Genomic DNA, 14,195 nt, shown 5'->3' with positions numbered 1-14,195 from the left:
ACGCGCTGAATTCAAGCTATGTGTGTGCTGGCACATTCTGATTGAAAGAATTCTTTCAACTCTTGTAAGCTCACCCACACTAGATTATAGCATTGAGTTCACATGAATGCACCACACCAGATTAGCTCCCTTGAGCTCACATGTATGTATCCACACCTAATTATCTCACCTGAGCTCACATGTATACACCCACACCTAATTATCTCACCTGAACTCACATGTATACACCCACACCAGATCCTTTCACCTGAGCTCATATGTATACACCCACACCAGATTAACTGCCCATTAATCAAGACCCATCAGAGGCCTAGATTACATGCCTACCGTAATAGCATGCGCCGCATCACACCGAATCTTTTTCAGTCATCATCTCCATGCACCAGCGGCCTAGATCTACATGCACACCTATATACTATAGTCGTACCACACTAAATTATTCACCTCTTGTCTAATGCGCCGATATACAGCAGCCTCCAATTCGTGTACAGTAAATATATATATAATCCAAAATACATATATATATATATATATATATATATATATATATATATATAATCCTAAAAATATCAGAAAAATATAAAACATATCCAGAAAAATACAGAAAATTCCAGAAATTTTATAAAAATTCTAGAAAAATAAAGTAACCCAAATTAACCCTCTTAGGTCACAGATCCACCTATAGATTAATTTTAAAATAGATATACAACACCTATATATATCAATTAAAATCCAATAATCCAAAAAATCAATATAATAATTTATACTTTTAATTATTCTGATCTAACCATGATTTTTAAGCAAATAAAATGAATCTTGTAATGACCCGGATTTTTCGGATAAATTTTTTCCGTTGTCTTTTCCCTTCTGAGTTTTGTTTCTTGTCGATTAGTGTCGTCTCAAGTGCTCTGGAGTGATTTCCGAGACTCTTTTCTGTGGATTGACAACTTCCTTTGAGGACCGAGTCATTCCCACATTTTTTGTTTTTCAACACTATTCACTTTTTGTCTTTTTCCTTATTTCGTCTTTTCCTAATTTGTCACTCTGTTTGCGTAACCACACTTCTTGTGTTCGGAGTTGGTTTCTGACTTCACGTATCTTCATTCCCAATGATTTCTATGAGATACGTATTTTTACTGTCGTGAGAAAGTACTCTGGTTGCTCCCGGTGTCCATTGGGACATAAATGCAAAGTTCTTTGGAAATTTTTTTTTTCCTAGAGTGTTTTTCATAAATATCTTTTTAATTAATATTTATCTTTTGTGAAAGATTAAGGTTCATGGCCGTACCTTGCATGAAATTGAGTTGTATTATGCTTCTAAATTAAGTTTCGGCATGTTTGTTAACATACATTAATTTGAGAGCATTTGGTTGAGTTTGAAAATTTAAAGACTTTAATTAAGAGAATTAATTAAAATCTAATTTTGTGGTTTCATGGGCCTAATTAAGTTTTTGTGTGAATATATGTAATGACCATGATATGTCTATTAGCATATATTAAATTGGGGCCAATGGGAAATAGTTTGAAATCTAGAGAGTTTAATTATTTTGATGTAATTAGATTCTATCTTGTTTATCCACGGATTTAATCATATTTTAGAAGGTGTTTCTATTTTAAGATCATGGATTTAGACTTGTGAAGTATTCACTAGATTGTGTTATATGCATTGAAGGGCATTGTTGTTAAATTTATATTCATGAGAGTATGTTTCTAATATGAATATATTGTTGGCTTGTGATTTCGTAGCATTATGGATATGAAATGCTTATTATGCACAATTGAGAGTTATATTGCTAACTTGTTACTATGTAATAGTAATATGTATAAGTTATGAACTTATTTGGCTTATTTTGGAATCTTAGAACATTGTTGAGTTGAGATGGCTAGGGTTTGGCTCTAGTACGAATACGTGAGTCCTCTAAGTCATTGAGATAGTGCGCACTTAGGGTGGTCTTCCCTGCGGGTTAGTGCCCGGAATAACCATTGAGGTCTCGGCAGAATTCCGAGCGTGATGTCCAAGTCTTCCACTTTTTGTTTTCGCATTCAATTCCAAGTTGACAATCTTGTTTACCCTGTTGACTTGTGGTTTTGGCTATTGGTGATTTTGATGTTGTTAAGTACATCCACACTAAATTACTATATTCAGTTAATTTCACACTTTTAAATTTCTAGTTGATAACCTAAAGAATCTATGTCTGGATGTGTGGTATTAGATATTCTAATTATGCTAAATTATAATATTTAGTTGATGTTGCATTTTAGACTTCAAGTTGATAACCTTGAGAATCTATATGTTGTGGCTTTGTGTAAGCATGCTCCTATCTTGTTGCTTTGTGTAAGCATGCTCCTATGTTGTTGCTTTGTGTAAGCATGACCCTATGTTGCTAAAATTGCATGAATGAGGTGATTGATGCTAAAAATGATCTTAAGTAGCTGGGATGCTCCTTGAGTCTCACCTTTGACATAGACGTTAGGTAGAATGAACCACAATAATTAAATGATGCAAACATGTAAAACGTAGGTCGATGCATGCTCATTTCCTACGAGTAGCTTTATGTTACTCACCCCTACGATACTGGGGCATATTTCAGGTACAAGAATTAAAGTTGAGACTTCCATTATGCTTGGATGACTTGTGACTTGAAGACTTCAATTTTTGTGAAGGTTGGCTCGGAATGCCAATTGTAGTCTTAATTGTCAAATGTGTATATTTGATTCAAAACTTGTAATGTGTGCCTAAGCACACTTTTGATTCTTATTTTATGTATATGACATGAGTCCAAGGGCCAAACTTCTTTTAGAATCACATTTATGTGATGGATGTTGATTTTTGCCTTTAATGAGATTATATGAAATTCATGCGTTTTAGTACGCTATTTTGCACCAGAGCGTGTATTGTGTATGAAATTCGTTATCTAAAATTCATTTAACATGTATGAGGGGTGGCCAAGGGCCAAATGGCATTTTGAAACCATCTCATGATTTTAAATTCCAAGTTTTCGTTTCAAACTTCATTTATGGCATTTTGGCCGTTGGGGGTCATATTTTTTATCGGCCATATTTTTGGGCCATGGACCATTGTAGTACATCATATTAGGTAAGTTACATTCGCATGCATGGTTGTTTCTGGCCAAAGCTTCTTCTTTGGTGAAATGAGCCTCCTATGGACTCATTTCACACTTTTGTTGCATAATCTGACCTAAGGGTATTTTGAGAATTTTATTTGGGAAATAAATTTTGTTCTTCACATGGTCACTTAGAAAATGTGATTTTAGGGGGGGGTTTCTTCTTTGTATTTTTCCGGCAAATGTCGTCTTGGCATCGGAAATCGATCCCGAAGTTCAGCTCTCAATTTTTAAATTTAGCAGCTTTTTGGACCCTCTGGACCAGTTTTTTTGGGAGGGCATTTTGGGCATTTCACAGTGCATATTTTTTTATTTTTCTAAAATCTTATATAGAAAACTCGATTTTGAGGGGGGGTTTCTTCTTTGTGTTTTTCCAGAAAATGTCATCTAGGTACTCAAATTTTCATTTTTTCCAGAAAAACCCCTGCTGCCAGGTTTTTGGGTCGCACCCTTACTGCCCCTTCACATCTAAACATTTAGATGGGGTCTCATAACTGGTTACATGAGTGTGGGCAGTGTTTTTGTCACTGTTTTTGGCCTTCTAACCGGTTAGATAGGCCATCTAACCGGTTAGATGTTCTTGGGTTGGTACTTTTTGACCGTTTTGCCCCTTCTTCTTCCGTTAGCCATATCTTCTTCATCTGGACTCCAAATCAAGTGATTCTTGAGTCTAAATTCATTAATTTTTCGTTGTCATTCCAATGGTGTACTTAGTGGTACCCACTTTTAAGCTGGAATGATGATTTTTCCCCTAGGTTCATTCTTGTTCGTTTTTGAAACATTACTTCCGCATTTGATTCCTTTGGGTTCCGTGACCTCGTTGAGGGTCATAATGGTGTCTTAGAGCCATGTTGTATCTCTAGAGACCATTGTTTTGTCTTTTGCTTCTACATTTTGGATCCTTTATCGAGTCATCTTTCGGTTCATCACTGATGCACCGGGTTGAAAAACTTGGGCCGTCACAAGTGGTATCAGAGCTCCTAGGTTTGAAAACCTTAGGACGACGGGTTTTGGGTGCATATCATGCTTTTGTTGCCATGCTCTATCTGTTTATATGCTTTATGATAACATGTTTATGTGCTTACGTATTACATGTTGTATGCCGTTTGTTTAACATTATTTTATTCTATTGTTTTATTCTAATCTAACATGACGTATGCTAGATTAGAATTGTATATGCATAATTATGTTGCATATTTGGCATGACAAGGGTTTGGTCATTGAGGCACGAGTTGAGGATGATGGTGATTGTAGTCATAGTTTCGTGGTAGTATAGGTTGTTGTCGACCTAGTATTAGTTTTGAGGTAGGTGGATGGTCACCTTTTGTTTAGGCTCTTGTCAGATGAGTCATTTGGCGTTACCGTAGTAGTGGATTTGTTAGTTTTGGGCCATTATGAGGTTATGGACCTCTTAGGATCCTTGATTGTTCAAAATGATTCCTCTGGAACTTGCGTTTTTCGTGAGCGGGTACGTTTATGGGCGGGTGCATAGCACTGTCATGCTACCGTACTGGCTAGCTACAAGTGTAGTTCAGATGGAATCAGGGTTGGTTTTCGTTTTGATAGGCGTTGTCCTTTTGATCGATGATGATGATGGTTGTTTTGGCGATCAGTCGTGGTGATTGATTTAGTTGTTATTGGTATGGCTGTAGTTGCCATTTTCCTTGAGGAGTTCTTGTGTGATGACGCTTTTGGGATCAAGTCAATTGATTGATGTTACGGATAATAAGAGCACTGCACTGTTAGTGTCACTTGTAGTGTCACATCTAGATTCGGAGATAGATTGCTAAAGTCTTACCGTTATGGTAAGGGCTCACGTTTGCTTTGAGACAGCTTGTTGTCGCATTGGTTTTGGAGACAGTTTATGACTAGGAATTGTCCTTTCTTTTCCTAGACACTCTAGGACACGATGTCTATAGGGTGCATTGTTGCATCATTTTATTTTATGCAATTTTGTTTACTACCATGTTAGTAGTTTTATTTATGATGTTGTGATGCATGAGTAGTGTATCCACATTTACCTTCTTGTTGTGTGGCATTAGCATGCCTTTCTTATATGTTTAGAGATGCCATGTTGTTACTGTACTTTTGTAAGATGCTTTTGTGCTTACGTGGAGACGTGTTGCATGTACCCTTGGTTTTTATCTATGCGAGTAGATTTTCTTTCTGGTAGTTGCATTCCTTGTCATATGCATGACTTCCAGGTTTGGTTTTCCCATTCATTCCCTCAGTCGCACGTAGTGTGTATGCGGGTTTCCACAAGGGTTTCGTGTTTGGTTCGTGTAAGGGACTTCACAAGGAGTGAGTCTCTTCTTTTCATTGCATTGTGCACAGTTTTGGGGTTGGTTAGTCCGTGAGGATCACTATCGTTGTCTTGAGTCCTTTGTGAGGATTTGATGGATTTTAGTCGACTTACTTCCATGTAGGGGATGAAGTCTTTAACCTTGTTGTCTTTTATTTCAGAGATGGAGTCGTGGTGTTGTCCTTTTTAGGACAAGTGTCACACTCTCATTGGTGCACTTGTTGACATTTGTGTGGAAACACTTTAATGTATTGGATAATGACATTTAGAGGGTGAGGATTCACCCACTTGTTGTCCTAGGATTGGTGCACTTGTTGGCTTGGATGGTTGACAAGTGTAGGTGTGGGATTAAGCCTAGGAAGGATCCATAGATTGGTGACAAGTGTAGGTTCACAATTTAGTCTTGTAAATATCTTTGGGCCACTTTGGGATTATGGTTTTATGGAGGGTTTTTGTGCAATTGACCATAGATGTGTGTGTTGACCATGGTATAAGAGCACATAGTGAGTGGAGGATTTCTATTTCCTCCACTCACACTTAACCACATTATTTCATTCTCTTCCTTACAAGAAAACCCTAGCCTCCATGGATGAAGCTTGAAATCTTAGGCATTGACCTTGATCTTTGAGGCCCTTTCACTTACTTTAGACCATAAAGCTTGGAATACTTTTTGTTTCCATCATCCTCCTCTTCAAAACCCTTGAAGGATCTAGCCTAACTCCTAGTTTTGCTTTGGTATCTAGAGATTCAATTCCCTAGTGAGGTATTGATCTATTATTTTGAAGTGTTTATATGTCATTATTGAGTGTTTTACATGCATGGAAGAGAAGGATTTGTATTTTGCCCTTAAACTGTTTTAATTTGAAATTAATCTTGTCAAATTAAATATAGAATATGAAAATATACTCAATTAGCTTTCATTTAGTTTTGGTTTCATGTAATTTGGATTTAAAATGAATTAGTTATGAATTTTTGAAGTTGCAAACTAGTTGCTAGAAATTTGAAGCTTTTCCTTTTCCATCCAGAAATGAATTTTTATATGGAGATGTAGTGCTTCAATTGCCTTGCAATTTTTACTGGAACTTCTTGCATGGGTTTAACACTACTCAGAATTTTTTCACGGTTTTAGAGCATTTCTAAATTTTTTTTAAAATCCGAAACTATCTGCTGTCCATGTTTTTATTGTAGCTGGAAAACATATTTTTAGATGATTTATTTCACTAACCTTTTGACATTGGATCATGGCTTAAATTTCTAATTTTATACTCTCATATGTTTACTTCCAAAACAAATTAGGTTTGCCCAATTTGGATGTCAAATAAATTTTTCATGAATTTTCAAAGTTGCAAGCTACAGGCTGAAATTGTGTTTTCTGGGCAGAATTTGTTTCAAAGTTGTGGGTCAAAACTATTTCAATTGGGAAAATATTTTGTTAAACTAAGTTGATATTATCAAATTACAGTGTTTAAGCTTTTATTGGGCTTTGGATTCATTCAATTTGGATTAGAATTGAATTTTTTACGAATTTTACAAGTTGAAGGTAGCAAGCTGAAAAATCTGTTTTGCGAACCAAAAATTTGGGGCGATTACATTTCGGTGGTAATTGGGATTTTCATTCCAATTGAGGTAGGGAATGTTTTAGGATTATTTGTGTGTTGTATTGTGTGTTTGCCATGATTATACAACATATATGTATGCCTTGTATCAAATCTAGAAAGTTAGTAATTTTTATTTCTTTGTATAAGATTTAAAATTTATGATGATGTATAACTTTGATTTGAATTGTAACATGCTAGGAAATTATGCTTAGATATGTTGGTTAACATATATTAAATTTGGATCATTTGATTAAGAATTACAACTTTTATTTAATATTTATCTTTAGTGAAAGTTTAATTCACATGGTTGTATCAAGCATTAAATCAAGTTGTAATGTGGTATTTAAATAGGCCTTGGCATGTTCTCTAACATAGATTAAATTGAAAGCATTTGGAATTGTTTAAATATCTAGAAGAAATTAATTAATTAGCTTGATTAATTTTGTTTTAAGTGTTTTAATCACTTAACTTGTTATTTAATGTTATATATATGATGACCATGACATGTCTTTCAATATATATTAAATTGAGGTTATTTGAATTAACTTGGAATTTAGAGAATTTAACTATTTATGTTTAATTAAATTCTACTTTATTACTCCATGGATTTAATTGCATTTTGGAAGTTGTTTCTATATTTAAATCATGGATTTGGATTTGATGTATGTTCACTTGATTACTTTTGAGCATTGGATAACATAGTTGTTACTTTTATATTCACGAGAATATATTTTTCCTTATTGAATATATTGTTGCTATATGTAAGGAATTGTACACTTTGTATTTGACATCTTACATGCCATAATAGTTGTCAATTTTGAGCATGTATTGTATAAGTTTCCAAAATTTGGATTGTACTTGGTAAATAGTTGATATCTTGTATATACATGTTGATATATATACGTTGTTGCACAATTTGTTGATTTTGGAAACTTGGGGATGTCGTTGTTTGGCTACGGCTAGGACTTGGTTCTAGTATGGGGGATTGTCCCTCTATATAGTCTAGTGCGCACATAGGGAGGTTACCCATGGGCTAGTAACCCTAAAGTAACTATGTTGTTGGTCTGATCCGGCGTGACGTCCGAGTATCCACTTTATTTGATTTCGTATTTCATTTCAAGTTGATAACTAGATGATATCGTAACTTCTTGTTCCTTATTTGATTTCCTATTTTGAGCTTAAGATGTAGCTTTGTGAAAGCATGCTTCATGCGTTGTATTGGAAGTTCCATTGTTGGTTAAATTGCATCGATATCATAATTTATGTTTTGATGTTCAAATGTAGTTTAGGAATGACCTTATAGATTCATTTTGAACATAGACGTTAGGTGGCATGACCCACACTTGTTGTTTTCGTATTTTGGATTTCAAGTTGAAGACTTTGAGAATCTATATCTTGTTGCCTTGTATAACATGTTTCCATGTTGTTTGAATTGCATGAACAATATGATTATGATAGAAATGATCTAAGTAGCTTAGGATGCTCCCTGGGTCTCATCTTGACATAGACGTTAGGTGGCATGAGCCCCTTTAACATGTTTCACCATAAGGTGATAAAATTGTAAAATGCTAGGTCGATGCATGCTCATCTCTTATGAGTAGCTTTATGTTACTCACCCCTACAATACTGGGGCATATCTCAGGTACAGGACTCAGGATTTGAAGATTCCATTGCTCCTTAGATAGCTTACAGTTTCTAAGTTTCTATTTTATGCAAGTGTTAGCATAAGATGCCTCTTTGTAGCCTTATTTGTTTAAACTTGTATTCGTTGATTCGTATATGTAAAGTGTATGTAAGTGCACTCTTTTCAATGTATTTAACATGTATGAGATGAGGTCGGAGGCCAATGACATGTATCTCGTTTTCTATGCACTTTTGTTTTCAAAGTTTATTATGAAAGTATTGGAAAATGTTAAGTCATTGCTTCATAACCTTCGCATCGGGTGTTGGAATTTCATATCTTTTCTGTCCGGACTCAGAATCAGACGATTCTTGAGTCTAATTTTGTTCATTTTTCATTGTCCTTCCAATGGTATGCACAGTGGCACCCTTTTCAGTGAGAAATGACCATTTTGCCCTTAGTTCATCTCTTTTCGGGTTAGGCATTCTTGCTACATTTGCTTGGCTCATTTGAGTTCCGTGGCTTCATAGAGAGTCATTTTGGGGCCTTAGGGATGACGTACATCTCTTGAGGTCATTTGGCTTCCTTCGCTTCCACATTTCGGGTCTGTTATTGGGTCAACTTCCGGTTCATCACTAACGCACCGGGTTGAGAAAACTGGGTCGTTACAGTTTATCTGTGTGAGGTCATTTTTCGGGGACTTATGTCCATATCATTGAGGATTTGTTTGATTGTGAGGTGAGCTCGATGCTCTTTTGAGAATGTCTTTTGGAGACTTGTTCCATTTTGGAGACCTGGATGTGGTTAACTTCTAGGAGAAGTTTTGGAGGATTACTGTTAGATATAGCTTGTAGTGGAGTTTCTCGTCCAAGTTTTGACTAGGCATGGTCTTGAGGAATCGTAGTTCCAGTGGTTGTTTATGGATCGATATAAATTGAAGAGTTTTGATTTAGCTTGGTGTTGCCAAGCATGGTTTTGAGAGATTCATCTTGTGACCTTGGTTGTTGGCATTTTGATGTATGTGCCACTTGGTGGATTTGTATTTTGAGGATTTAGTTATCGATGATAGGGATGCAGATCTGATTACGGTGTAGTCTTGCAGTTGATATGTTTCAGGGAGATATGAAGGACTTTCGATGAAATATCTTATTGTGAGGTTCGTTTTGATTTCTGTAGGCGTTGATTTGCTTGTCAGGTTTTGGATTCCTGATTAATGTTGTTCATAGGGGTATTTTGAGACATTGGAGATGTTGGTTTTGCTGTATTGACGATTTGGGGCCTTAAGCATAGCGGTTCCTATAGCATTGTTGTCAGAGTTTTGGGATTAGCCAGGATGGTCTGGCCAGACATCTTTGGACCATATCTCAACTCTCACAAAATGTTGGTCTCCGTAGTGCTTTTGGCAATGATCATTTTTGACATTGATGTCATTTGTATCGAGAGGTTTCTTGGGTAAACTTAGTGGGGGCAGGTTATGAATTAGTGCCTTTTACTGTCATGCTACCGTACAAGTTGTGTGTTGTGGGCGAATACTAGTTGCCGTTGATGCTACCTTACTGACGAGTAAGTGTGGGCAGGCACTAGATACTGTCATTGCTACCACACATTCGAGTACGTCGTGGGTGAGTTCTGGTCGCTATTCGTACTGCCACGTTGTGTTTGTTCTGTACCCTGATTTGATATGTGGTTATCTTGGAGTTCTTTTGGTGGTTGTTTTTGGTTCCTTATGATGGTTTGTCAGGAGGGACGCTTACGGTTGTTGTTTTCCGTTCTTTTGTCTGACCTTGGGTTCTCTATGTGAGTTCAGACTTGTCGTGTGGCCAGGTGGTCACTTTTCCTTTGAGAGGTTGTCTTGTCATGAGCACGTGGGTGCAGATGACACTGGTTTGTGTTTTCCTTTCTGCTTTGAGGTCGCTGGTGTGGCATGTTGTGAGGGATACTTGGTGATATACTCTGTAGTTATCCTGGTTTCGTTTTCTGTTTCGTTGGGCTAGATTTCGGGGACGAAATCCCTTTAAGGTGGGAAGGTTGTAATGACCCGGATTTTTCGGATAAATTTTTTCCATTGTCTTTTCCCTTTTGAGTTTGGTTTCTTGTCGATTAGTGTCGTCTCGAGTGCTCTGGAGTGATTTCCGAGACTCTTTTATGTGGATTGACAACTTCCTTTGAGGACCGAGTCATTCCCACATTTTTCGTTTTTCGACATTATTCACTTTTTGTCTTTTTTCCTATTTCGTCTTTTCCTCATTTGTCACTCTGTTTGCGTAACCACACTTTTTGTGTTCGGAGTTAGTTTCTGACTTGACGTATCTTCATTCCCAAAGATTTCTATGAGATACGTATCTTTACTTTCGTGAGAAAGTACTCTGGTTGCTCCCGGTGTCCATTGGGGCATAAATGCAAAGTTCTTTAGAAACTTTTTCTTTTCCTGGGGTGTTTTTCATAAATATCTTTTGAACATATTTTATTTCAGGGGTATCTAAGAAAATATCTTTTGGAAGATATTTTCATTCTAGGGCAGTTTCACAGTTTTGTCATTGTGCAATTAATGAAAGTTATTGCTCAATGCCTTGTTTTGAGCCTGAATCCTCATATGGGATTCACTTTCACATTTCGTAGAGTCGTGGACTCTTAGAATTTCCTCTTGGACGATATTTTCCAGTTTCAAGGATTCTAGCCCCGGTTTGTGCCAAACTTGTTTTGGGCATAACTCTCTGCTCGGGACTCAGTTTTCGACGCCGTTTCTTCCGTTGTTCATATTTTCTCATTTGGAATTATTTTCATTCACAAAGTTTTGTTGTTTGAGCGCGTCTGCTTAGATTTCACTTTTCCGGACCCGATAGGGCCCGTTCGGGACACTTTTTGAGTTTTTCTATAAATAGGGGGCCTTTAAGTGAAAAATCAGATTTTTGCTCTCTCTATCCTCTCTCTTGGCCGGATCTAGAGGCAGCCATGGCTGCCATCTTCTCTCTCTTCTTTTGAGCTTCTTCCCTTCAATGAAATACCTTAATGCCTTAGTGTTTATTGTTCCCCTCGGCGAGGCCTTCGATTCCAACCGATTGGAATCTCGTTTTGGCCATTTCTTGAGTTCGGGTTTGAAGTCAAGTTGTGTTTTTCATGGGGCTTCCTTGGGATTCATATTCGTGGTGTTGTCCCCGACAAAACCTAGGAGTTTCGTCGGATTCGGAGCCGATTTATTTTGGTGGAGATTTGAGATTTCATCTCAAATGGAGTTAGGGAATGTTTTAGGCTTTTATGTGTGTTGTATTGAGTGTTTAGCATGGTTATCTAACTTATATATGTGCCTTGTTCTAAATCTAGAAAGTTAGTAATTTTTAATTCTTTGTATAAGATTTAAAATTCATGATGATATATAACTTTGATTTGAATTATGGCATGGTAGAAAATATAGTTTTAATATGTTGGTTAACATATATTAAATATGGATTAATTAAATAAGAATTGCTCTTTTTAATTAATATTTATCTTTTGTGAAAGATTAAGGTTCATGGCCGTACCTTGCATAAAATTGAGTTGTATTATGCTTCTAAATTAAGTTTTGGCATGTTTGTTAACATACTTTAATTTGAGAGCATTTGGTTGAGTAAAAATTTAGAGACTTTAATTAAGAGAACTAATTAAAATCTAATTTTGTGGTTTCATGGGCTTAATTAAGCTTTTGTGTGAATATATGTAATGACCATGATATGTCTATTATCATATATTAAATTAGGGCCAATGGGAAATGGTTTGAAATCTAGAGAGTTTAATTATTTTGATATAATTAAATTCTATCTTATTTATCCATGGATTTAATCATGTTTTAGAAGGTGCTTCTATTTTAAGATCATGGATTTAGACTTGTGAAGTATTCACTTGATTGTGTTATATGCATTGAAGGGCATTGTTGTTAAATTTATATTCATGAGAGTATGTTTCTAATATGAATATATTGTCGACTTGTGATTTCGTAGCATTATGAATATGAAATGTTTATTATGCACAACTGAGAGTTATATTGCTAACTTGTTACTATGTAATAGTAATATGTATAAGTTATGAACTTATTTGGCTTATTTTGGAATCTTAGAACATTGTTGAGTTGAGATGGCTAGGGTTTGGCTCTAGTACGAGGACGTGAGTCCTCTAAGTCATTGAGATAGTGCGCACTTAGGGTGGTCTTCCCTGCGGGTTAGTGCCCGGAATAACCATTGAGGTCTCGGCAGAATTCCGAGCGTGATGTCTAAGTCTTCAACTTTTTGTTTTCGCATTCAATTCCAAGTTGACAATCTTGTTTACCTTGTTGACTTGTGGTTTTGTCTATTGGCGATTTTGATGTTGTTAATTACATCCATACTAAATTGCTATATTTAGTTGATTTCACACTTTTAGATTTCTAGTTGATAACCTAGAGAATCTATGTCTTGATGTGTGGTATTAAATATTCTAATTATGCTAAATTGTTATATTTAGTTGATGTTGCATTTTAGACTTCAAGTTGATAAGCTTGAGAATCTATATATTGTGGCTTTGTGTAAGCATGCTCCTATGTTGTTGCTTTGCGTAAGCATGACCCTATGTTGCTAAAATTGCATGAACGAGGCGATTGATGCTAGAAATGATCTTTGGTAGCTCGGATGCTCCTTGAGTCTCACCTTTGACATAGACGTTAGGTGGAATGAACCACAATAATTAAATGATGCAAACTTGTAAAACGTAGGTCGATGCTTGCTCATTTCCTACGAGTAGCTTTATGTTACTCACCCCTACGATACTAGGGCATATTTTAGGTACAAGAATTAAAGTTGAGCCTTCCATTATGCTTGGATGACTTGTGGACTTGAAGACTTCCAATTTTGTGAAGGTTAGCTCGGAATGCCAAATGTAGTTTTAATTGTCAAATGTGTATATTTGATTCGAAACTTGTAATGTGTGCCTAAGCACACTTTTGATTCTCATTTTATGTATATGACATGAGGCCAAGGGCCAAACTTCTTTTAGAATCACATTTATGTCATGGATGTTGATTTTTGCCTTTAATGAGATTATATGAAATTCATGCGTTTTAGTACGCTATTTTGCACCGGAGCGTGTATTGTGTATGAAATTCGTTATCTAAAATTCATTTAACATGTATGTGGTGTGGCCAAGGGCCAAACGGCATTTTGAAACCATCTAATGATTTTAAATTCCAAGTTTTCGTTTCAAACTTCATTTATGGCATTTTGGCCGTTGGGGGGTCATATTTTGTATCGGCCATATTTTTGGGCCATAGACCATTGTAGCACATCTTATTAGGTAAGTTACGTTCACGTGCATGGTCGTTTCCGGCCAAAGCTTCTTCTTTGGTGAAATGAGCCTCCTATGGACTCATTTCACACTTTTGTTGCATAATCTGACCTAAGGGTATTTTGGGAATTTTATTTGGGAACTTATGTCCATATCATTGAGGATTTGTTTGATATGGCTTGTAGTGCAGTTTCTCATCCTAGTTGTGACTAGCCATGGTCTTGAGGAATCGAAGTTCCAGTGGTTGTTTATGGATCGAT

This window comes from Cornus florida, unplaced genomic scaffold (assembly GCF_030987335.1).
Source record: "Cornus florida cultivar Cherokee Brave unplaced genomic scaffold, ASM3098733v1 CherokeeBrave_3.0.0_Hap2_Chr02, whole genome shotgun sequence".
Taxonomy (NCBI): domain Eukaryota; kingdom Viridiplantae; phylum Streptophyta; class Magnoliopsida; order Cornales; family Cornaceae; genus Cornus; species Cornus florida.
Note: the sequence above shows the minus strand (reverse complement) of the source record.